The 23,674-nt window shown below is 40.9% G+C and overlaps 1 protein-coding gene and 1 long non-coding RNA gene across 2 annotated transcripts in view; both read left to right on the top strand.

The window, feature by feature from the left end:
- Tnrc6b (trinucleotide repeat containing adaptor 6B) overlaps positions 1-23,674 on the top strand; it is a 189,883-nt gene that overhangs the window by 82,987 nt on the left and 83,222 nt on the right. The gene's annotated exons all lie outside the window — the stretch shown is intronic.
- LOC125616821 lies at positions 1,900-21,980 on the top strand. The gene is made up of 3 exons (XR_007347586.1): positions 1,900-5,311; positions 16,715-16,719; positions 19,586-21,980. It is a non-coding gene; the product is annotated as an uncharacterized LOC125616821 (long non-coding RNA).

Here is a 23,674-nt window from a genome sequence, read left to right as displayed (position 1 = left end):
CAAAAAAAAAGAAGGAAAAAAATAGACAAGAAGCAAATAGCAGTTTCATAGTAGAGGAAATCCAAATGGCCAATAAAGTTAAAGGGACTCCAACTTAATTAGTAATTAAGGAAATGTAAGTTAAGCCCCAGTGGGATGCCATTTTATGCCCATCAAACTGTCAAAAATTAAAAGAGATTTGAAAATTTTCTTGAGAGAAACCTACAGTTTGGGAAGTGTAGGTAGCAATGTCCAGGAAAGTTTGAAAACATGGCCACCCTGTGATCCAGCATTTTCAGTTGCGGATGTACCTGCCCCACAGGAATATTATTTACTTATATATGATATTTGTGTGTGTGTGTGTCTATGTCTACACAGGAGACTTGTACCAGGTTGTTTGTAGCAACAGAGCTTGCTGTGGTAAAAATTGAAACCCAGATGCCTATCAGGAAGAGAATGGATAAATACATTGTGGTATTCTGTTTTTGGAATTTGTATGAGTAAACTTCAGCTAATGCCTCAGCATAAGTGAACTTTAGGAATATAACATTGAGTGAGAAAAGGAATCAAAAGAATAGTGTCATTCTATTTACAAAATATAAAAATGTATAAAACTAAAATATGGTTTAGGGTACACAACATTTTGTGGTAAGTGAAGGGATGCTAAGCATTTGGTTGTGGGTTGGTTAACTCTGGTGGAATGTGAAAAAGTGGTATGGTACAAGGGCTTTTAGGTTTTGGCAATGTTCTGAGTGGTGGGCATGCAGAAGTTCTTTTGTAAGTATTAAATATTTAATAATGAAAACATTTAGAAATTACCTCAGAAATTTTATTGTTTTCAAGAATGGAAAAAGTAACAGAAATATTATCTCCATCCAAAAAGTAATTCAAGCACCCAATAATTATTTTTAAATGTGTTTTGAATTCTTTGTAGATGAGAGATGCTTGAAACAAGGAAGGGAAAGGCCTGGTGATCCTTGTTTGTCCCATGGCTTTGGCATTGAGGGAGCTTCTGCCATTGTAGACATGACAGTGTGACCCAAGAACTGTCCATAGGGGGTTTTAGCAACATGTGAAAGCTTATTCACATTTTTATCAAAGCTACAATATGCACATCCCCTGTTCATTTTATATTTTCCTGGCATCTAACTAATTGAGCCAGATGGAAAATGTTTCCCACATCAGATTCTCTTCAGCATGTCAATCATTTAATTTTTCTGTCCCTTAATCTCCTGTGGGTAAGACTTCAAAATGTGAGTGGTTAACTAAGAGAGGCCAATTTATTCTAGTCAAAGTTGGTAGTAGCCTGTTCTTGGGGGGGCAGTCTTGCTTTAGAGCATTTATTTCCCCACCAAATTCACTGAGTTATGTCCTGGGTCTTTTTAATTTATTTTAAAAAGTTTTTTTTAACTCATGTAAAAAATATTTTTTAAGTTGTAGATAGGCACAATACCTTTAATTAATCATTTTTATACGGTGCTGAGTATTAAACCCAGTGCCTCACATGTGCTAGGCAAGCCCTCTACCACTGAGCCACAATCCACTTTTTTTAAAAATTTGAGACAGGGTTCACTAAGTTGCTGAGGATGTCGATAAATTGCTGAGGCTGGTCTCGAACTTGCCATCCCCTTGCTTCAGCTTCCCGAGTTGCTGGCATTATAGGCACACCATCACACTCAACTATTTAAAAAAATATATTTATTTTTTTGTTGTAGTTGGAAACCATAGCTTTATTTTATTTATTTATTTTCATGTGGTGCTGAGGATCAAACCCAGGGCTTCACATGTGCTAGGTAAGGGCTTTACTGCTGAGCCACAACCCCAGCCCTATTTTAAAGATCTTAATTGAGCCAGATGTGGTGGCACATGCCTATAATCCCAGTGACTTGGGAGACTGAGGAAGGTGGATTGCAAGTTCAAGGCCAGCCTCAGCAATTTAGTGAGACCCTGTCTCAAAATAAAAATAAAAAAAGGGCTGAGGATGTGGCTCAGTAGTAGAGCATCCCTGGGTTGAATCCCTGGTATCAAGGGTATGGTGAGGGGATCTTAATTGACCTTTATTTGAGATTTTTATAATTGGCAACACTTCAGTTCATGAAATAGAATGTATTCCAATGGGTCCAGCAGGTTGATTAGTAGATAAGGCAGCAGCAGGAGAAAAAACATTGATATTTTTCAAAGTTACTCTCCTTGTAAAGGTTAAAGCAGAGGGAATTCCTTTATCATGCTAGTTAAAACTGGCTTGTTTGGGGATTTGGCTCTTAATCTCTCTCTCATTTCTCAGAAGGTCAGATACAGACCTTAATTTTGGCTTGGAGAAGGACCTTGTAAGTGACTCCATGTTGCTTTGGCCAGATGGACCTGGTGCAGGAGCTCAGTCCAAACCAATGACCTCCTGTAAAGTTTCTTAACACTTGGACGCCCCAAATTCCACCCTTCTCCATATTGGTCGGCTATACTTGCTATGCTGTGCTCCAAGCCTCCTTGTCCTCCTTCCCTGAAAGGGATAGTAGGAAGGTGGCACTGGGAGAACTCTGGCAGCAGTGCTCAGAAGGGGGGCCAGTCCTTCATCTCCAACAAGAATGTGTAAGGAGAAATCCCCATTTTACTTGTAAGGAAGTTGAGCCCTGGGAGGGAACCCTTTGCCCACTGTTGTTTGGAGGTGGAGCTTAGGTGAGCCTGCTACCCCGAGCCTCACCTGGCCTTCCTTTTGCCTACCTCATCTCTTGCTAGGACGCCTTCCTTTACTTCAGACATTAGCTTTCTAAAGTATAAATGTGATTGCTTAATTGGTTTGCTTAGTAGATTCTTGCAGTGGTTTCTCACAAAGCTGAAGTCCAAATTCAGCCTCAAAGACAAACCCTTCTTATTTTATTATTGTAGACTTGTTAATGTAGACTTCCTCATGGCTCCAGATACTCCTGCTTCAATGCTTCATATTTCAGCTTTTATGGTTTCCTCAGTCTACTGGAGAGGTCAAGGTCATGGGCTCTGGGAAACAGACAGACCTGTTTTGGGAGCTTGACTCTACCACCTACCAGCTCTGTGACCTTGGACCCTGCCTGGAAGGCCCATGGTGACCCCAAGCTGGCATCTGTTCTTTAAGATGCAAGCTGGCCTTTCCTGGAGAGGCCTTGCTGGCTTCTTTCTACCTCTAGCCCTTGAACCATTTCATTCTTAACCAGCACTTTCAGTACAGACTACATTGCCAACATTTATTAGTTTTTAAACACATACCTTTGGGAATGGATCTGTTGAGGACTTGTGTAGCCAACAGATCAGTCCCTGAGTCCTGATCTCTGTGCTTGCACATGCAGATTCCTCTAGCCGAACAGCTTTGCTCCTGTCTGTATGACTTGCACTTCACCAAGTGGGTGTTCCCATTTTTTTTTTTTTTTTAAAGCAGTGCTGTTCAGAAGCTTTTCTGCAGGGATAGTAATGTTCTATATCTACTATTCAGAATGGGGGCCACTAGCCACATGTTGACTACCGAGCATTTGAAATGTGATTGGTGTGATTGAGGAACTGATATTTAAATTTATTCAAGTTTAGTTGCCACAGGTATTATTATTAGCAGTTAATAATAACCCTTCCTGCTAAATGCAACTCATGTCTTTTCTAATTCATGACTTCCGATATTCTTTTTGTTTTTTTTTTAGAGAGAGAGAGATAATTTGTTAATATTTATTTTTTTAGTTTTCGGCAGACACAACATCTTTGTTTGTGTGTGGTGCTGAGGATCGAACCCGGGCCGCACGCTTGAGCCACATCCCCAGCCCTTCCGATATTCTTTTTATGGAAAACTCACGTGTTGCATTGCCTTATGCATCTGGAGTAATAAATTTGTAGTAAAATTGAATAGGTTACAATTGGCCTTCTGTATCTGAGCTCCACATCCATGAACTGAACCAAGGGTGATAGAAAGTATTCAAAAAAAGATTGTACTAAAAGTGTACATTTTTTGTTCTTATTCCCTAAACAATATAATGTAACAATTATGTAGCATTTAATTATTATTAGTTATTACAAATAATGTGGAGATTAAAGTTTACAGGAGGATATGGGTGTTATGCAGACACTATGCCATTTTATGTAAGGGAATTGAGCATTCTTAGTGTTTGGTATCTGAGGGGGTCCTGGAGCTAATTCTCTGCAAATACTGAGGGAGGACTTAGTAATGTCCCTGAATTGGACACTGAAAAACATTAAAATACTAAATTTTGGTGTGTGTCTGTGTGTGTATTATATTTTTGGCACCCAGAGATGTGAGTCCACGGGTGCTTAACCACTGAGCCACATCCCCAGCCCATTTATTTTTTATTTTTTATTATGAGACAAGGTCTCACTAAGTTGCTCAGGGCCTCACTAAGTTACTGAGGCTGGCTTTGAACTTGTGATCCTCCCGCCTCCCAAGCCACTGGGATTACAGGTGTGTACAGTGGTGCTCTGGCTATGTTATGTATATTTTACCAAAATAAAAAAAGAATGCATAGTGAAGGGATACAAAACCTGCAGCTAAAGGCCACCGGGGAGGTTTCCACTGAGGAAGCAGAACCATGAGTCTGACAAGTATAAGCAAAGGCCCTGGGGAAAGAGATGGACTAAGGGCCTTGCAGAGGAGGTAGGTGCTGGGCCATGAAGAGCCTGGTGAAAAGATCAAGGACAGGAGACCTGGTCCGGAAAGCTATAGGAGACCTTGAGGGGTTCCAAGCAGGAAAATGACATGTGTGGGTTTCATGTTTATAAAGATCACCCTGGCTCTCTGTTGAATATTTATCAGAGGATAGCAAAACTGGATCAAGAGAGACATGATCAGGCTAATAACGGTCACATGATGGTAATAGCAGCCATATGCAGTGCTCAGTGGCACAGGAAGGGGTGATGAGTGCCCCCAAGGCCATATGCAGTTCAGTGATCATGCAGCCAGCAAACACGGGGTTGGAAAGATGCCATCTCTTATCTGAAAATAAGATTTCCCGCTGGAGAAGTCTTTACCCATTTTGCAGCACATTGCTTTATAGAAATAGCTAACCTGAAGTCAAGTGAGATATTTCTTTCATTAGTCACTTCTTAAATATAGAAAAGGAACACGGGAATTCATGTAACAAATAGTGACATGGAAAAAAATTAAATTTTTTTTTCCTTAAAAAATAATGTAGGTACTTGTAATCCCAGTGGCTCAGGAGGTTGAGGCAGGAAGATCACAAGTTCTTGGCCAAGTGTGGGCAACTTGACTAGGTCCTGTCTCAAAATAAAAAACAAAAAGGGCTGCGGATGTAGCTAAGTGGTAGAGCACCCCTGGGCTCAGTTCCCAGTATTAGGGGAGGGGAAGGTAGTATGATTGATCCTTTGATGAAGCTGTGCTGTGTGTTGGGGTATACGAATATACTGATGACATATCCCATAGAGCAGAATACACACCAATGAGTGTGTAAAACTGGTGAAATATCAATTCAGATTGGTGGGTTTTATCAATGTCACTATTCATTTTTGAATACTATAGTTAACCTAAGATGTTACCATTAAGAGAAACTGAGTTAAGGTTATATAGTATAGTATTTTTTGTTTGTTTGGTTGGTTGGTTTTGGTACTGGGGATTAAACTCAGGAGTGCTTTATCACTGTGCTATATCCCCAGTTCTTTTTATTTTTTGAGTCAGGGTCTTTCTAAGTTGCTGAACTTGTAGTCCTCCTGCATCCCTGGGATGACAGGCGTGTGGCACTGAGCCCAGCTGGGTGTGGTATTTCTTACCACTGCATGTGTATGTATAATTATCCCAACATAAATAGTTAGAAACAAAAAATTGAATAAAAAGTTTTCACTTGAATTTTCAGTATTTTCCTCTTTTTTTGATGGTAGGGATTAAAACCAGGGCTTTGCACATACTAAGCATGCATTCTACCACTGACCTGTGTCTCCCAAACTCAGTATTTTCCTATTATTTGTGTATTTCTTCCATAATAATTTTCTACAGAAATGACTTGTTTTGATTAAATTTGATACATTACTAAAGAACACTTAGCCCTTTTTCCTTCTCCTTTGAACATCTTTGAAATAAGGATATATCTTACAATTCATGTGGACTTAACATCAAGTCTGTTTAATTGGAGGCAGTTTTTCTTGGTGGTATATAAAATATTGATAAGTCTTATAATCATTGGTTTCCTAGATTTGATACGTTTGATTAGTGAGTAGTTCAATTATGTTGGGACAGAATAGTAACTGGTGAAATCTTGCTGACACATGTTTTGTGTGTATCTCAGCTCCATTTCTGCTCTCTGCTCAGTTTTGTGATATTAAAGCTGGGCTCCTATCAACTCATTTCTGATTGCGACCTGGCTCTTTGTTACATAGTGCCAACAGGGGGCGTGAGAGGGTGACTTCATGACCAGAGAAGGAAGAAGGAACTTCTGCTTCCTGTCTGCCTTTTATTCCCCTCAGAGGGGCACTTGAGCAACACTTCTTTGCCCCAGAGGCAGCAGTTCTTCCTGTTGCAGCAGCTGAATCCATTTTCTAGTTTTCCCATTACTTCCAGGACCAGCTTCATAGCCCCCTCTGAGGCCAAGCCACCTGCCCTGCTTCCCCAAAACCTCCTCCCTGTTTCCCCAGCCCTGGCGGGGGAGTTCCTGCCTTGGAAGTGCCTTAGTTCCTGCACTCTTTTTTGCCTTTTCAGTGACTAGTTAATAACTTTATACCTACTCATCAATTCTTTATACTATCCTTTATATTAAAACTTCTGTGTTAAAATAATGAGTGTGGTTTCTGTACCGAATGGACCTTGACTGATGACTACTCAATAGACCCACCAGTTTGAGCATATTCTGCATCTGAGAGTCTCTCTCATACACACTGTGTTCCCTGCTGCTGGTGACCTTTTTAAAATATAAACCTTATATTCCCCCACTTAAAACCCATCAGCAGGTTTCTGTTCTCTCAGGGAAAAGAAGAAAATTATTAATGAGGCCTGCAGGGCCATGAATGGTCTGGTCCCATCTACTAAGCCTGTTTCATCTCATACTTGCTGAGAGTCAAACCATGAGAAGAAATTCACTTGCTAAACTGGAAATATGTCAGATTTCCTGCCTCCTATGATAATTAAGTGAAGAGATATTATAAAAACCCTATGTATGGGGTGGGGCTGGGGTTGTAGCTCAGCAGTAGAACGCTCGCCTAGCACGTGCGAGGCCCTGGGTTCAGTCCTTGGCACCACATTAAAATAAAGGAATTGTGTCCAACTACAACTAAGAAATAAATATTTTTAAAAAACCCTATGTATGCATTGAAGCCTAATCCTGAAAGACTTTTCTCTATTACTACCCTCCTTAAAAGACATATATGGACTAGGGATGCTGCTCTGTGGTAGAGCACCACCTAGCTTGCATGAGGCCCTGGGTTTCTGAAGGTTTTGCGCTGGCATGAACCCACAAGATACAGATGCTTGCACCTCTAAAATTGCCTTATTTTCCTGTTACATACTTTGCATGGACTCATGGTGCTGTGCCTCTGCTTTCCTTTCCTCCAAGCCTTCTCCACTCAATCCTCTCAGGTGAGAGTTCTGTGTTGCTTTACTCTGGCAGGTGTACCATCTGTCCTTTCTGGAGCTGATGCTCAAATTTCCTTCTGAAAGAGACATTTCCTTCATTGCTTCGTGTCTTCCGTCACTGTGTGACTTACATCATTAGTTTTAGTTTGGTAGCTAAAACTAAAAGGTAGAGGCGATTTCTTAATACTTGTTCTACACTGAAGATACTTTTGTTGAAACTGGATTTTACTAATTCTCTAGAATCATCATAAAATGGGCTGAAAGGAACCTGGCATCATGCAGCCCCATTCCCTCTCTCACATGTATGGCCCAGAGCAAGTGCCTGGCCTGCCCAGATCCTGAAGGATGTTGGAGACAGAGCCAGGACTCTGATACACTGCGTTGTGTTTTTGATGAAAGTGAGCACTATCGACCTACTGTGTGTAAGTCGGTGTCAGGAAAGGATGCACAATGTGACTGTGTACATTAATTTCTTGCCAGACTAATCCTCTAGAATTTACACATCTAAATCACTATTGCTTAAAGAAAAAGCAGACTCTACAGCTGTTAGTGGTACCTGAGCCCCATGGGGCACAGTCTGTGCAAGGAGAGTTCCGGGTAACCGGGCAACAGGACTTACTGGTCTTAGTAAATTCCAGTGATCATTAAAGTCTCAGACTTATTTGTTTCCCAAGTTTGATTTTATTATAGTAAGAATGCTTGGCAGGACACCCACTCTCAACATGATTTTAAGTGTGTAATGCAGTTAACTCAAGACACCATGTTGCTGGTAATCCTTAGTCCTTCCTCACCTCGTTCAACTTGGAAGGTTATGTACGTAGGTTGATGAGCACCTCCCCATGTCCCCTTTACCACAGCCCCTGGCCACCACCATACCTCTTTTGATTCTCTGGATTTGACTATTTTAAGACACCTCATATCTGGAATCATGTAGTATTGGTTCTTTGTGGGCTTGTCTCATAGGATAAAGTCTGTAAGATTCACCCATGTTGCTATATATTGCAGGATTTCCTTCCTTTTTAACAGACTTGCTCCTTTACAATACAATTTATAGAGGATGGCTACTATTTTGAGGATGCTTGTAATATTTAGAAACAATGACAGATGACACTGTTGTATTGTTTAGAGACAGTAACACTAGAAAAATATAGGCTTTTGTGTGTGTGTGTGTGTGTGTGTGTGTGTTTTGCAGTTATGGGGTTAAGCTCAGGTCCTAGTGCATGCTAAGGAGGTGCTCTACCATTAATCCACACTTGCAGTCCTAGAAATAATTTTAAAAAATATTTTTTTGAAGTTGCATACGGACAAATGCCTTTGTTTATTTTCATGTGGTGCTGAGGATTGAACCCAGTGCCTCACATGTACTAGGCAAGCACTCTGCCACTGAGCTACAGCCCCAGTCCCCTAGAAATAATTCTTAAATTCCATTATGTAGCATCTACTAAGTGGTTGTGAGGACTAGGGCGAGGAAGTGCTACTGGCAAAGCTTCGTGGGCAAGAGACTTAAGTTAGCCCCTGGTAGGCTGGAGAAATGTTGCCCTTTTTTTTTTCTTTATTTTAGCCAACATTTATTAAGTGCCTTTTAAAGCATGAGTGGCACAGGGTGACCAGAGAAAGGTAGAAGCTAACCAATCATGGATGGATTCTGATAACAGCAGTTGAAGGTCTGTTCAGGGAAACATGGCAGAGGGGCGGTTAAGTTGAAACCCCTTGAGTAGTGGGCTTTTAAGATCTGGACTCAGAATTGGAGGCTTGATCCTGATGGGAAGGCGAAGTTATAGTCTGCCCCAGGAGACTTTTGAGGAGGCACAGGCATAACTCAGAACTTCTAAGGCATTCTGGGAAGCAGATTGACCTGCCTCTTGAGTTTTTAGGCTGGTCTGGGCAGGTGACTTCGTATACACACCCACTAGAGTTAAGTTGCTGTCAAAGGCAGTTATCTGATGAAAAGTCAAGTGAACTTTTTTATTGTTACAATTACCCCATTGTGTAGAATTTGTTTGCTTACTACTCCTCTCCCTGGAGACCAGGCTGAGCTCCTTGAGGACAGGCTGTGTCTGGTTCACCCCAGTGTCCCTCAGGGCAAGGATAATAACTGCCACTTAGTTAAGTGGGCTGTAAATTCTCACTCCAAAAAGTAGTAAGCCCTCTGGACCTTCAGAGACGAGTCTTCGGTGGAAATAACCTCTGCAAAGGTCCAGGCTAAGGAATAGGACAGGAGAGGTACAGCAGGAAGCTGGAGGTTGTTTGGTTGCAGCCCAAGGAAGGGCAACTCCTGGAAATGATAGCAGGGGCTTTTCCCTTTTGGACTGTTCAGGTATTTTCATGGCTTATCCACACCACACCTACTCTTCCAACAGCATCTACTCTATAGACGTCTCAGGGGAACTGAGCCCCAACCCCGCCCCAGACCTGCTCCCTGTGCCTTGCACCCACATCAGTGGTGCCCACCCTGTGTCTGTAGGCAGCATACAGCTCTCAAATGTCCCCTTCTCAGAAGCCTTCCCTGCACCTTATCCAAAAGAACCCTTCCTCTGTCCTTGTTGCACTCTGTCCAGTTACTCTTTCTGGAGAAATAACCCAGAAAGAGTATTGAGCACTGCTGAAGTCATTCTGTTCATTCATCTCCTGGATGAGCGCCTTTTTTCACTTACTGGAATGTAAATATAATTTGTCTTTTCTGCTGTGTCTGAGACTCCAAATCAAGTTGTGGTCCATGGAGGGCACTATGTGAATGCCAGGGGAGAAAGAAGTCTGTTTTATTAGAGAATACAGCCCTTTATTTTTTACCAAATTGTTTGAGAACCTTAGGAACTTTATTAGCAACAGATTATGATAGTGCTCACAGCTGATATTCCTGATGGTGGCGAGATGGGGTGGTGCTTTCAATGAGGACCAGCAGAAGAGAGTAGTGCTTCTGGGGGCAAGCCTTTTTAGCATGCCCCCACTGGGTGGTGTGGCCTGCACTCAGTCTACATGGGTCATGTAGTGTGTCCTAGGGATCCTTGGAATCCTTGTTGGATGATCCCCAAACTCTTAGTAGCCACACACAGGCTGCAGTGGTCCTGGAACTGCATCCAAAATTACAAGTGTGACTTGGAGTCAGGCTCAAGGCCTGGCAGTGGGTGTGTCAGGTGCAATTTGCACTTCCTCTGAGGGTGAATGGTGTGTGTGCCTCCATCTCCCAACCTCACTGAGGAGCCTTTGTCACTGTCATCTTTGGAGTGACTTGGAAGACAAGCAGAGGAGAGCAGGGGGCTATTTGAAGCTACCCCATTAGAGGGAGAGAGTAAATATGTATGTGTGTGCTCTATTGCTGAAGTGTTTGCTTAAACAGTCTATCAGAAATCGTTCTTTTTGGCTAGCATCTTCAGTTTAGTTTGGGTCCTCCTGTTCAGTTGCACATCTCCTTTCAACTCCCCCCTCCCCAAGCCAAAGATGCACATGGAACAGTGGAGAAGCCTCACTTAGGATCTGAGCTGGCTGGGAGAATTGGCTGGTTGTGAATGAGCTTTCTTTCTTCACTTTCCCTTCCCTATTAAGACCTTTGTTTTAGGAAAAGGAAATTGGTGTGTTTAGAGAGTAATTGTTAGCTTTTCAAGACCGAACTTGTTGGTGTAATTTCTGAGGGCCTAGGGCAGCAAATAAAGTGAGTGAAAAAAGTCAAGCCGGGGTGTGTGTGTGTGCGCGCGCGCGTAAATGCCTGGTTGCAGCCAAAGCTGCTCTCAAGCTTCCAGCAAAAGAGCTGAACAGATTCTGGGAAGTTTTGAGTCCCCCACCCCCCCAGTGCCCCCAGTCCCTGCCCTCTGCCCTAGTTCTGTTGGTACCTGTTGCACTCCTTCCTGTGTCTCAACTCTGAGCCCGGCCAGCACATGGAACACTGCAGCTCTTTTGTTATCCCAGTGACAACGTGACAGAAGTTTCCTATTTGTCAGGACCTCCTTTTCTCCTTTTTTTTTTTTTTTTAATATTTATTTATAGTTATATTTGGATGCAATACCTTTATTTTATCGATTTTTATGTGGTGCTGAGGATCGAACCTAGGGCCTTGCACATGCTAGGTGAGTGCTCTACTGCTGAGCCACAACCACAGCCCCTCCTTTCCCCCTTTAGACAGTAATATACACCTGGACTCCTGAGATGGACTTCAGGGCCGCTTGAGTGTTGGGCCCATGATCCAGGAGCAGCATTCTGCAGAGCTGAGTGCGCAGGAGCAGGGGGAGTGCAGGCTTCCTGTCTAGTTGGGATTCTCTCTTGGAGTTGGTTTAACTAGGTGAAGACTTTGCCTGTCTCCTTGGCCCCTTTATTGGTTCCTTCTGTCTACCTTCTTGCTGTCCCTTGCCCCAAGGCTCCTACTGGGCATTCTGCCTGTGCCTGTCCTTAGCCCAGGTGTCCTGTGCATGAGAATTAGATGGTGCTGGTAAGCAAGGAGTCCTTACGTGGGGTGGTTTAATCAAAGGCTCTCAGTGTTTGGGGTCTGAAGTTACCATATCCTGGCCCAACCGTCTCTTTTCACATTTTCTTTAAGGTGTAGCAGGAGGCAGGATGACCTGTGTTTCATAATGAAGGCATTTTCAGCCCTGGGAGAAGTGGAGACATCAATATGGTCTCGTTCTCCAGAGACTTCTCTGGCTGTCCTGTGCAGTGTTTGGTCTTCAAACCTCTCATTGCCCCTCCTAGAGATAAATAGGGAGTCCTAGAAGCCTCTTGGTGATCTGTGTCTAGCTTATTTCCGAAGAGAATTCAATGCTATTATGGCCGATCTGAGACGGTCTGCATCTTCATGTTTAAATTACCTCTATAAACCACTATACAGACTGCTGAGGTGTCAGAAATAAAAGAGGTTTAAAGGGGATGGGTAGACAAGGGGAAGTTTCTTGGCTATTTGAAGTTTTCAGTTTGGATAAGAAAAAAGGAATGTAGTCATCCAGGTGGGGAGGTGCATGATCCAGAGAGCCATGGAGGTGAGGACTCACCTGGGGAATGGAGCATGTTCACACAGGAACAGGTCCTCTGAGGTGAAGCAGAAGGTGGTCCTCTGAGCTCAGGATGGATGGGCATTTTTCTCTTTACTCCTTGAACTTCCAGATCCATTTTATGTTGCTTATTCACATAAATAGATTTCCTTCCTTGTTTAAATATTTTGAATTAATTGTATATTCACATGAAGTTGTAAGGAATAATCTGTGTACCTTTTTACCCAGTTTCTCTTAGTGGTAACATCTTGCTGAATTATTGTTTTTTAAATTGAATTTATCTAGTTAAAAAGGGCTATATAGCTGTCTGCAGCCTCCTGCTTTTCCTTCTGTGCCATAGTAGTATTAGTTTTTTATTTCCTTCCAAAGGAGTCTCTTCTATAAGAGTTAGATGTAAGCCCCCTTTTACTTCCATACATGGAAGCATAAAGTACAATTTTCTGCTTTTTACTTTTAACAATGTATCTTAAAGACCTATTTTCAGTAGTACAGAAAGATCTTTCCTTGTGTGGATAGGTATAATTTATTTAACCAGTCCCCTAACTGAAGCTCATTTTTTGATGTTTTTTTTCTTGCCATTACAGATTTTGCTGCAGTGAATATCCTTAACATTACATAATTCCCCACATGTGCAATTATTTTCCTGTGATAGATTCCTAGAAGTATGGTAACTGGGTCAAAGACTATGTACACTTTAATTTTGATAAATAACTGCCAAATTATCCTCTGAAGAGATTGTACCAGGTCATATTCTCACCAGTAATGACATAGGTGAATGTTTTTTCCCTTGCCACCTCAACAACACTGTGTTAATAGCAGATTTTATCTTTATTTCTTTCTCTGTGAACTCTTCATTTCCTTCACCCATTTTCCCATTGGATTATTGTCTTTTCCTTGCTGACTTATAGGAACTCTTTATGTAATGCGGAACCTAGCTCTTGGTGATAAAAACTACTGATGCTTTTTTTCCAGCAATATTGACTTTGTTCCTGGTGAGGGGTGTGTGTGAGAGTTTTATCAATGTAATTGTTTTGAAGTTTTTATATGGTCAGATGTAGTCATTACTTGTTTGTGACTTTTGAGTATGAAGCTAAACATACATTAGAAAGTCTTCACTCACTCTCCCATGTCTCAGAGTGCTTTATTGCATGCAGGCCTGCCATTCCCTCTCTGCTTAGGTCCCTGCTTCCCTCTTGCATCCCTGTGGAGTTTATTTTTGTGTAAGGAGTGAGGGAGTAGATCCATTTTAGAGCCCCACATGTGTCTTGAGAGCCTCCTCAGGAGTGCAGTGTCTCATCCGCTCAGCTCCTTCTCTGTTGCTTTATACAAATAAGAGCTTGGTGTGAAGGAGGAAGATCCCTGCAGCAGTAGCCACCTCTGTGCTGGTTATCGTTGGGCACCTACACAGGCACTCTCATGATGAGGAGTGTAACCCCCTTTTTAGATGTAGAAACGTAGAGACCATTTGCCCAAGTTCTTAACACTGGTGTCTGAAATCCAATTTGATCTTAAACTGTTAGACTCCAGAACCTAAACTTTTTCATTCACCTGGCTACGTGGAGAAGAGGGACACACTGGGAGAGGGCACCTCTTCTTGTAATTGGCCATGCTTGTGCATAGGTTTGGGAGAGATGGATTCAAAAGAATTTTGAAGATGTTGGAGGCTGAGAGTCCTGAAATACCAAGAAATAAAAAAATACTACATGCATTCATTAATAGAATCCCTATATGCAAATGGTATATAGAAAACATATCCTTTGAGGCTGGCCTTGAATTTGTAATTCTTATGACTTGGCCTCTGGAGTAGCTGGGGTTACAAGTGAGGGCTTGTTTAAGAGAAACTTAAGTATCCTTTTAGAAAAACATGGTATTTACGCAAAGCTTTTTCTAAGATTGTCTACTAAAGAGCATAATGGTAGGTCATTCGCTAAACATTTCCCTAGGTTGCTAAGTAGAAATTAGGAGTTAAACTGTGTATCTATAGAGACTTTTGGATGTCATTTTTGAATCAAGTTAGGCATCTTATATCTGCTCCAGCAGGTAGTGTTAGCTTACTTGTTACCAAAAGGCTGTATATAAATCATATTTTAGATCTCGAGTCATTTTCCCATTGGTGTATAATTTTAGTTGAAGAACTGGGTCATAGGAGTTCACAAGCCAACTTTACTCTGTAGTTAATTACTATTATTATTAAATATGCTTATCTTTTGGAAATATACATTTCCCTCAAGGTAATTCGATTATTATCATTCAGCTTGCTAAATTTACATGACAATTGCTGGCACACAAGAACTTGACTTTCCATTTTTACTATTCTGAAAATAGAGCACAAAGAGCCAGCATTGAGAAGTAGAGTATGACTGTCAACTGTGCTAAGTGGAATTCAGTTTTCTTCTCTGCTAATTGTTTTTAATGCTGAGACGAGTGTCTCAAATAGCAGCCTTTCTCAGAGGATTTCCAGAATTGGAACAACATACACCAACTTAATAAAACAGGAGTGCTGCTGTGTGACCCGGAAGCTGCTAGCTACCCGGCTGGCTTACTGCAGGAGCCTGTGTGATCCCCAGGACTGTCCAGATCTCTTCTGTTTAATTTCTCACATAAAATATGTGTGTGTAAAAATCATTTTCATTGAAGGACCACACGGGCTGTGATGCTCTGTTCTCCCCACTGTCACTGGAGTGGAGGACACATGGTCAGAGGTTTGCCAGATGTATAAGTTGAATTCACTTCTTTTTGATTCCCTAAATTTAAATAATACTTAAAAAAGTATTCATGACATTGTTTAGCCCCATTTCTTCTGTGTGGCAGTCTAACCCTAGGATAGCACGTGCTTAGTCAGTGGAAGCAGTTCCAGGGCCTTAGCAGCAGAAGGCCTCCAAGAACCTGGGGTTTCTTTCTCCCTAGGATGAGCTTGGACTATGGCTTCCCAGTCAGCCTTTTCAGAAAAGAAGCCTGATGTGTGTGTGTCCCTGTATAAAGCACTTCAGATTTCTTCCCAGGTCCCAACTACCCAGTCACTGCCTGATGCTTTTGGATATCACATACTTGAACAGTTAGGTGTTCTGTTTGAATTGCTTTACAGTTAACTTCCCTTGGTGTTTCAGCATGTTGCAGTTTAATGTGGAATTGCTAATTATCTTAATTGATTGATTTCAAAGGCTTTTTTTTTTTTTTTTGCAGTACTGGGAATTGAGCACAGAGATATTCTACACCCTTTTACTTATTTTAATTTTATTTTTTAATTTTGAGATAGGATCTTGCCAAGTTGCTGAGGAAGACCTTGAGTTTGTGATCCTCCTGCCTCAGCCTCCTGAGTAGCTAGGATTGTGGGTGTGTGCCACTGTGCCTGGATATTTTTTTAAAATATAAAATAATAAATGTGCTGGATTGTGTGTAGAAGCATGAAAAAAAACAGCAACATAAAAATGAAAGCACCTGAATGTGAGAGCAGCGCCTGTGTACAATTAGCAAGATCTCAGTTCTCCTAAGTGCCTCTGAACTGTGGGTTCCAAGTGGGTCCCTTTGTTTTCTTTCCTGTTGAGGAACAATATTTTCATCACTCTTCTGTAGTGGGTAGTTCTTTCCACATCATGGCTTAGACTCCTCCTCTTCAGTTCCTTGATGAAGAGGGTGGAATGATTCCCTAGCTTTTGTGGGTTTGTCTGATTCTTCAGGTTTAAACATAGTTTTTAGTGGTTCCAGATGATAAATATTAGAGTATGTGGCGTAGCCCTCAACACTGTCCTGTCCCTTAGCCTGCCTGGATATTTGTAGCACTAGTCTTAGCGCTAGGCTGTCCTCAAGAGCCTCACATAACCACTGTAATGTACGGGAGAGTACTTTCTGGAGTAAAATGGGAGGTGATGTTAACAAAGATTTCTTCACCAAATCTTACCTTAAAACCTAAGGGATTTTTTGAACTCAAAATCTTCAGCAAAACTTCAGGAATGGTTGAAAAATTAACAGTTTTGATTGAGTTATGACATAGACACACCATTTAGGTATTACTGATTGAAGGCAAGTTTAGGAATCTAGTAAGGATTCTGATCATTGACAGTGGTCCAGAGGGTTAAAGCAACCAGATGTTAGGTAAAGGTCTAAGAGTCGAGACATTTGCCTTTTTAAGCCTCTTTTCCAGGAGTGTTCCTAGCATGGAAAAATGAAACTTTATACCTGTGGGAGGTACACTGTCTGTGCAGATGCTCCAGTTTAGAGCTTGTGTGGTCTTGGGAACAACACACACACCAGGCCTTGGTCAGTCAGGGATCTGCCAGAGAAGCAGAGGCCATTTTAGGGATTCCAGGGTTTTTGTTTTTTGTTTTTTCTTCTCTTTTTTTTAAACCTTTACTTATTGAGGTAAAATTGACATTCAATAAACTGACACGTATAATTTGTCTGACTTCTGTCTACATTTTTAGATTTATTCATGTTATATATATTAGCCATTCATCCCTTTTATTGCTGAGTAGCATTCTGTTATGTGCTGTATTGAAGTTTATCTGTTCAATTCTTAGTGACCATTTGGGCAGTTTCTTGTTTTTAGCTATTACAAGTAAAACTGCTCTGAATGTTCATTTCAAAGTCTTTGTTCAGCATTTGCTTTCTTTAGGATAAATACCTAGGAATAGAATGGCTGGGTTATATGGTAGGTGTATGTTTCATTTTTTAAGAAATTCCCTGTTTTCCAAAGTGGTTGTAGCATTTTATCTTCCCACCATCAGCTAGTCCTGTTGTTGATGCCCAGGTGTGGTCAGTTTTTTAAAATTTGGACGTTCTATAAAAGTATGTGTGTTGCCATCTTATTGGACTTTATTTCTGTTAATGACTAGAAATGTTGAACATCATTTTCCATGCTTTTTTGCTATCTGTGTATCGTTAGTGAGGTGGCTGTTCAAATCTTTTGCTCATATTTATTTATTTGTTTGTTTGTTTGGTACCAGGGATTGAACCCATTGAGCCACATCCCCAGCCTGTTTTATTTTTTATTTTGAGACAGGGTCTCATTAAATTGCTTAGGGCTTCAGCCTCCCTAACCTCTGGGATTACAAGTGTGCACCACCACACCTGGCTTGCTCATTTTAAAAATTGGGTTGTTTGTTAAGAATTCTTTATATTCTGCACAGTTTTTTAAATAACTGATTTGCAAATGTTTTCTCCCAGTTTGTGGCTTATCTTTTCATTATCTTAGCAGTCTTTTAAAAAGAAGTTTTTGATTTTGATGAGTCAAATTTATCAATTTGTTTTCTTTTGTGGCATGTACCTTTTTATATTTCCTATAACTAGGAAATAATTTGCCTAGCCCAGGATTATAAATATTTTTGCCTAGAAGTTTTATAGTTTTAGATTTTACATTTAGGTTTATGATCCAATTTGAGATAATTTTTTATAGTGCAAGGGATGGATTGAGGTTCTTTTTTTTTTTTTTTAATGTGCCTACCAGTTGACCTTGTTGGAAACACTATCCTTTTCCCCATTGAATTGTATCTGCACTGCATTTGGAAATCAGTTGTCCTTACATGTGTTCGCTTGTTTCTGGGCTCTGTATTCTTTCCCATTAACCTTTTTCTCTTAGTGCCAGTGCCATACTATCTTGATTAGTGTTGCTTAAAGTAAATCTTCAAGTCAGGTTGTTTCATTATTTTGAAAAATTATCAGCTATTCTGGGTCTTTTACATTTCCATATGAAGAGCTTATCAATTTCTACAAAAAAACTGTCTAGCTGGAATTTTGATAGATTGTGCTGAATCTACATGTTAATTTGGGGAGAGAATTGATACCTTAACAATGTGTATAGTCTTCTGTCCCATGTATCTCTCCTTAATCAGGTTACTGAAATTTTCTCTTACAATGTGTTGTAGTTTTGGTGTATAGGGATTGTATATATTTTTGTTAAACTTATCTTAATTCTGTCATGTTTTCTATTTTTTTTAAGGTGTAGATTGACATAACATAATGCCTTTATTTTTATGTGGTGCTGAGGATCAAACCCAGGTCCCACCCGTGCTAGGCGAGCGCTCTACCACTGAGCCACAATCCCAGCCCCATGTTTTCTAGTTTATCTGTAACAATTTTTATGTGTAAATCTTTTATTTTAATGCACATATATGCTTTTATTTTATTTACTTATTTATTTATTTTACTGGGGATTGAATCCTGGGATGCTTGACCACTGAACTACATCCCCAGCCCTTTTCATTTTGAGACGGCCTCGCTAAATTGCTAAGGTTGTTCTTGAACTTGTGATCCTCCTGCCTCAGCCTCCCAAGTTGCTGGGATTACAGGTGTGCACTGCCACCACACCTGACTAAAATTTATTTTTAATTGATATATAAAAACATAAAAATGGTACATATTAATGGAGTGCTCATGATATTTTAATACGTGTATGCCTTGTATAATCAAATTAAACATAGCCGCCTCTTCATTTATCACCTTTTAATAGTGAAAACATTCAAAATTCTTCTTGCTAGCTTTTTTAAGACACATATGCACAATTATTATCTTTAGTCACCCTACTGTGCAGCAGCACACCAGAACTCACTTCTTCCTTCTTTTTAACTGCAACTTAAAACCTGTTGACCAACCTTTCCCCACCCCATCCCTCCCTCCAAGTGTTATATATTTTATATCCCACAACCTTGTTACACTCATTTATTGAATTCTGGTACATATATATAAAAGTCTGTTGAATCTTTCAAGTGGGAAAGGTTTTAATTTAGAAAAGTAACTGTGTACACAATCATTAGTGAGTCTAAAGGAATTTGGGGGAGACCACTGTTACCGCTGATTAAGTTGGAGTACCATCCGCTGGAGTGCCAGTTTCCAGGGAAGCAGTCAGGCTGGCTGTCTGCAGCTCCAGTGTGACTTCAGATCATCTGGAAGCTGCTGCAGAAGTGGTAAATCCTGTCTGCTGCTACTTTTATGTCTATTTACAACTTCTCTAGAGAATGACAACTTCTTCCTTCCATATCTTAAGTGGGTACCTTTCTTTGGTAGCATCTGGAACCATATAAGGAAAAGGACTCTTGTGAATGTAGTTACAGGCTTTTCCCTACCTTTCGAGATCACACTCAGCAGGGTGTAGGGTGTAGGGAAAGAGTGTAGGGGGCTGCACAGTGTGGTGCAGAGGGTGTTAATGGAAACAGAGGAGAAAGTGACTTAGCAATACTGTGAAAAAATGAAGGATGTTACATGGCTTTGACCTAGTAAGATGTGATTTCCAAGAACATAGACAAGGCCCTTTGACAGTGTTGGCAGTAGCATGTTATGGCAGGCCCACTTTGCTGTGGGCTGTTTTGCCTAGTAGTAGGATGAGTGTAGACAAACTGAAGCATGTTTAGGGAATAGTGTGACTCCAGTGGCAAGGGGATAGAAAAAGATGGTCACATGAAATGTTTGAAGGAATTAGGAATGACTCAGGAATGTACAGTAGTGACTACAGGTATTTATAAAGATTTGTTCTGTATGATCTCAAAAGGAAGTCTTAGGGCCTCTGGGCGGAAGCTGAAGGACACATTTCCCAGGCAGTATAGTATGAAGAGACTCTCACCCAGCTGCACCGATGTGGAATAGGTCTCTGTTACAGGTCTCCGGGCCTCCTGAGCAGAGTAGGTGAGGCGTAAGATGAGTGGTTTCAGATGAGATCTTCTTTACACCATTCTAACCCTGAAATTCACTGCAAGGAAAGATCCCACAAATCATCGGTCACAACTTTTGCCACGTGGACTTTCTGAAAATAAAACTAGGTTATTTAAAATACATTATCTTGCTTTATTTGGTTTGAGTAGTAATTCCAAAAAACTCCATTTCATTGCTGTGTCTCAAAATATGGAAAAGTTGTGAAAAGCCTGGAGTCAGAGGCCACGTTGGCAAAAATGTTAACTGCTGTATTTCACTGATTCTGAAACATACTATTCCTTGTCATCATTTCAGTGGGGTTTCACGTACAGTCAATACCGTGTGAGTTGTTTAATTCCATTTAAAAATCCTTTAGTAAATGACTACACCATCATTTGGCATTGAAACAGATATAACAAGGCATAAACTTATATTAATGAAGTTACCACTCAAGGAGAAATGACTATAACTCCGTATTTTCTTGGAAAGAAACAACTGAGCGAGTTATACTTATGCTACTCAAAAGATCCTGAGACCAGCAACTTGTTAGAAATGGAGAATTACAGGCTCCCTTCTACATATTTTAAATAAGAATCCACATTTAACAAGGTTCCTTTTAAAGTTCGAGAAGCATAATTTTGCACAATTTCTGAAAGGAAGCTAGCCCACATATAGGAGTTGAGTTACATGTTGTTACTGGCATTGCCTGTCACATGTCACAAGATGCAACTGAAGGCCTGAGAAATTTCTATATTCTTCCAGGCTAATAAAAAAATGTGTATTTACTTAGTTTTTCCAGGTTTATTGTTTTCTTTCTGTGAGCCACACAATCTCAGAATGATTTTTGTGCTCCAGTGGTGTTTGGCCCTGTCTAGTAGTTTAATATCATCTACAAATTATATTAGCATCCCATTAAATTCCTTCAGTCAGACCCAAGCAAATGAAAAATGTTAAGAACAAATCCAACACAGATATTTGGAGTACCCTACTATGTAATTTCCTCTGCCTGAATGGATATATTCCAGCATGCCCGTGTGTGCATGCGTGAGCACGCACAATTTTTATTAAAAACACTCGAAATGAATGCTTGGAGCACTTTAACTCTTTTAATTGTGCTCCATTTGTTAATTTTTCTTTCCCCAGTAGGCATGTGGTATTATTAATCCTGAATTGAGTGTGCCTAGGCTTTTTCTTCACTGTTTTATAAAATTGCCAAGATTATCTTTGTCTTTTAAGGAAATAGATGATTGTACAAATCATATATATGTGTGTGTGCGTGTGTGTATGTGTGTGATGTGTTTTTAAAACTTCTGTCTAACTCTGTTTGTGTTGGGCAGAGTTCTTAGTGTGCAGACAGAAGTGTGCACTCCCATTGGTGCATCAGGGTTATTAAATGGTGATATTCTTTCCTGGCTACTTGACAGGCATAGCATCTGGGACCACATCATTCTTGTCTATTCCCTGACAAGATGGGTACCCTGTGTGTTCTCCATTGAAGTTACACATAAGTGCACCTTATTGACAGCACAAATGACATCTCTGTATCTGGTCTTAGGAGAGTCTGGGAAATAGGATAACAGGAGCTTAGAACTGGTATTGACAGAGCTGGTGTATATCCATACCTCCATAGACGAGAATAGCAGACTTAGGTAGTCATTACATCCTTGACATTGTTGGTAAAAGAATTTTCTTGTGAATTATGTGTTAGGGGAACGTTTCTAATAACTTTGTGGTGGCCAGCAGCTCAGGAGACTGAGGCAGGAGTATCACAAGTTCAAAGTCAGCCTCGGCAATGGCAAGGCACTAAGCAACTCAGTGAGACCCTGTCTCTAAGTTAAATACAGAATAGGGCTGGGGATGTGGCTTGGTGATCAAGGGCCCCTGAGTTTAATCCCTGGTACCCCCCAAATTAAGTAAAATTAAAAGGACAGGGATATGGCTCAGGGGTTACCTATTGCTGGGATTCAATCCCTGGTACAAACAACAACAACAAACGAAATTACCTTGTGGTACCCTGTGTGTCTATCTAATATACTTAAGGAACACTTGATGGATAAAACTAATAACCACTGCAATATAGTAGGGTGCAATATAGTAGGGTGAATTGTAGATTCTAGACTCTTTTTGGAAATGCATTTCTGGGATTCTTGGGATTAAATGATTTCTAAAGATCCTTTTGGCTCCTGTGTGACTCTCATAAGAGCCATTAACAAGATGATTTAAACTAGAAGTCCTTAACAGCATTTTTATAGGAGACCAAAAATGAGTCAAAGTTTGAAGCTTTTGTTTTTATACTTGAAATTTTTATTGCAGTAATTGTGGATTCGCATGAGGTTTTCAGACTATCACAGAGGATTTCCATGTGCTCTTTACTCAATTTCCAAATGGTACAATCTGTGGTTATGAATATGTGTGTGTGTGTGTAGTTCTATAGTTTCATCAATATAGGTTTATGTATTCACCACCACTATCAAGGTACAGAGCAATGCCCTCACCACAGAGTCAACCATACCTGCTTCATCCTCACCTGCAATCTCTGGCAACCAAGAAATATCTTACAAGTACTATCATATAATACCTAGCCTTTGATATTGACTATTGTCACTCAGCCTGATTGCCTGGAGATTCATCCAAGTTTTTCGTGTTTTAAGTTTGTTCCTTTTTAATTTGGAAGATTTTTTTTTTTTTTAACAGTGTTGGTTTGTCTCTGGGCTGTTTCCCGTGTCGGGTGGGTGGTTGTACTGTTCAGGTCTGTCTGCCCCCATTGTGTGGAGCTGATTCTGAACTTTGGCACTGAGGATGCTGCCACACTTACCATAGGGTCAGGGATAGGTTTTGAAGCTGTTGTGCTCCTGGGTGTCTGTAGCCATTTTCCTATCAAGTTGAGCCCTGGCTCTTTGTCTGTGTGGAGGTTCTTAGTAAGGGTTGTCCTCTAGTCAGTGTACTTCTGGAGATTTACTACCTTCAAGTCTGAAGTTGTCAGCCCTGGCTGTCCATGCTCACCGCATTCAGGAACCATTGTTCGGGAGTCCAGTTTGTTCAGAGAAGTTGTTCTCTTTCCTGCTGTAGCACAGCCACGAGTGCACACGTCTCCAGTTAGGGATGTTAAGACACCAAAGGCACTGCAGGCTCTCCTCAGAGTACCCAAGGTATCATAAAGGTGGCACCAACAGAAGAGCACAGACTCTGGCCCTGGAGGTGTTGTCTGGAAGCAGAAACAAGATGAAGCTGTTTGAAAAGCCGGACTGAGAGTACCGAGAGAGCTGGCAGGAGTGGCCCTCGTTTGCCACTGAGCACTCGGCCTCAGGATCTGGCATCAAGTAGGCACCAAAATAATGAATGAGTGAGATAGAAAAGAAGCTTTTAGGCAGAGGCCCCGTTCTTTTGATGTGGTGGGGGCTGCTACACGGTGAGCATGGGAAACCAAAGGGTCAGCAAGGGAGGGTAGAAGAGAAGAGTATCCTTCTCCATGTTCCCCCAAAAACAAAATCCCAAAATTCACACCAAGTACTTTCCTATCTGAGGACCACTCATTCACCAGATAATTTTGTTTTTT

The sequence above is a fragment of the Marmota marmota genome, unplaced genomic scaffold (assembly GCF_001458135.2).
Source record: "Marmota marmota marmota unplaced genomic scaffold, marMar, whole genome shotgun sequence".
Classification (NCBI taxonomy): Eukaryota; Metazoa; Chordata; class Mammalia; order Rodentia; family Sciuridae; genus Marmota; species Marmota marmota.
This window is presented reverse-complemented; position numbering and strand designations above follow the sequence as displayed.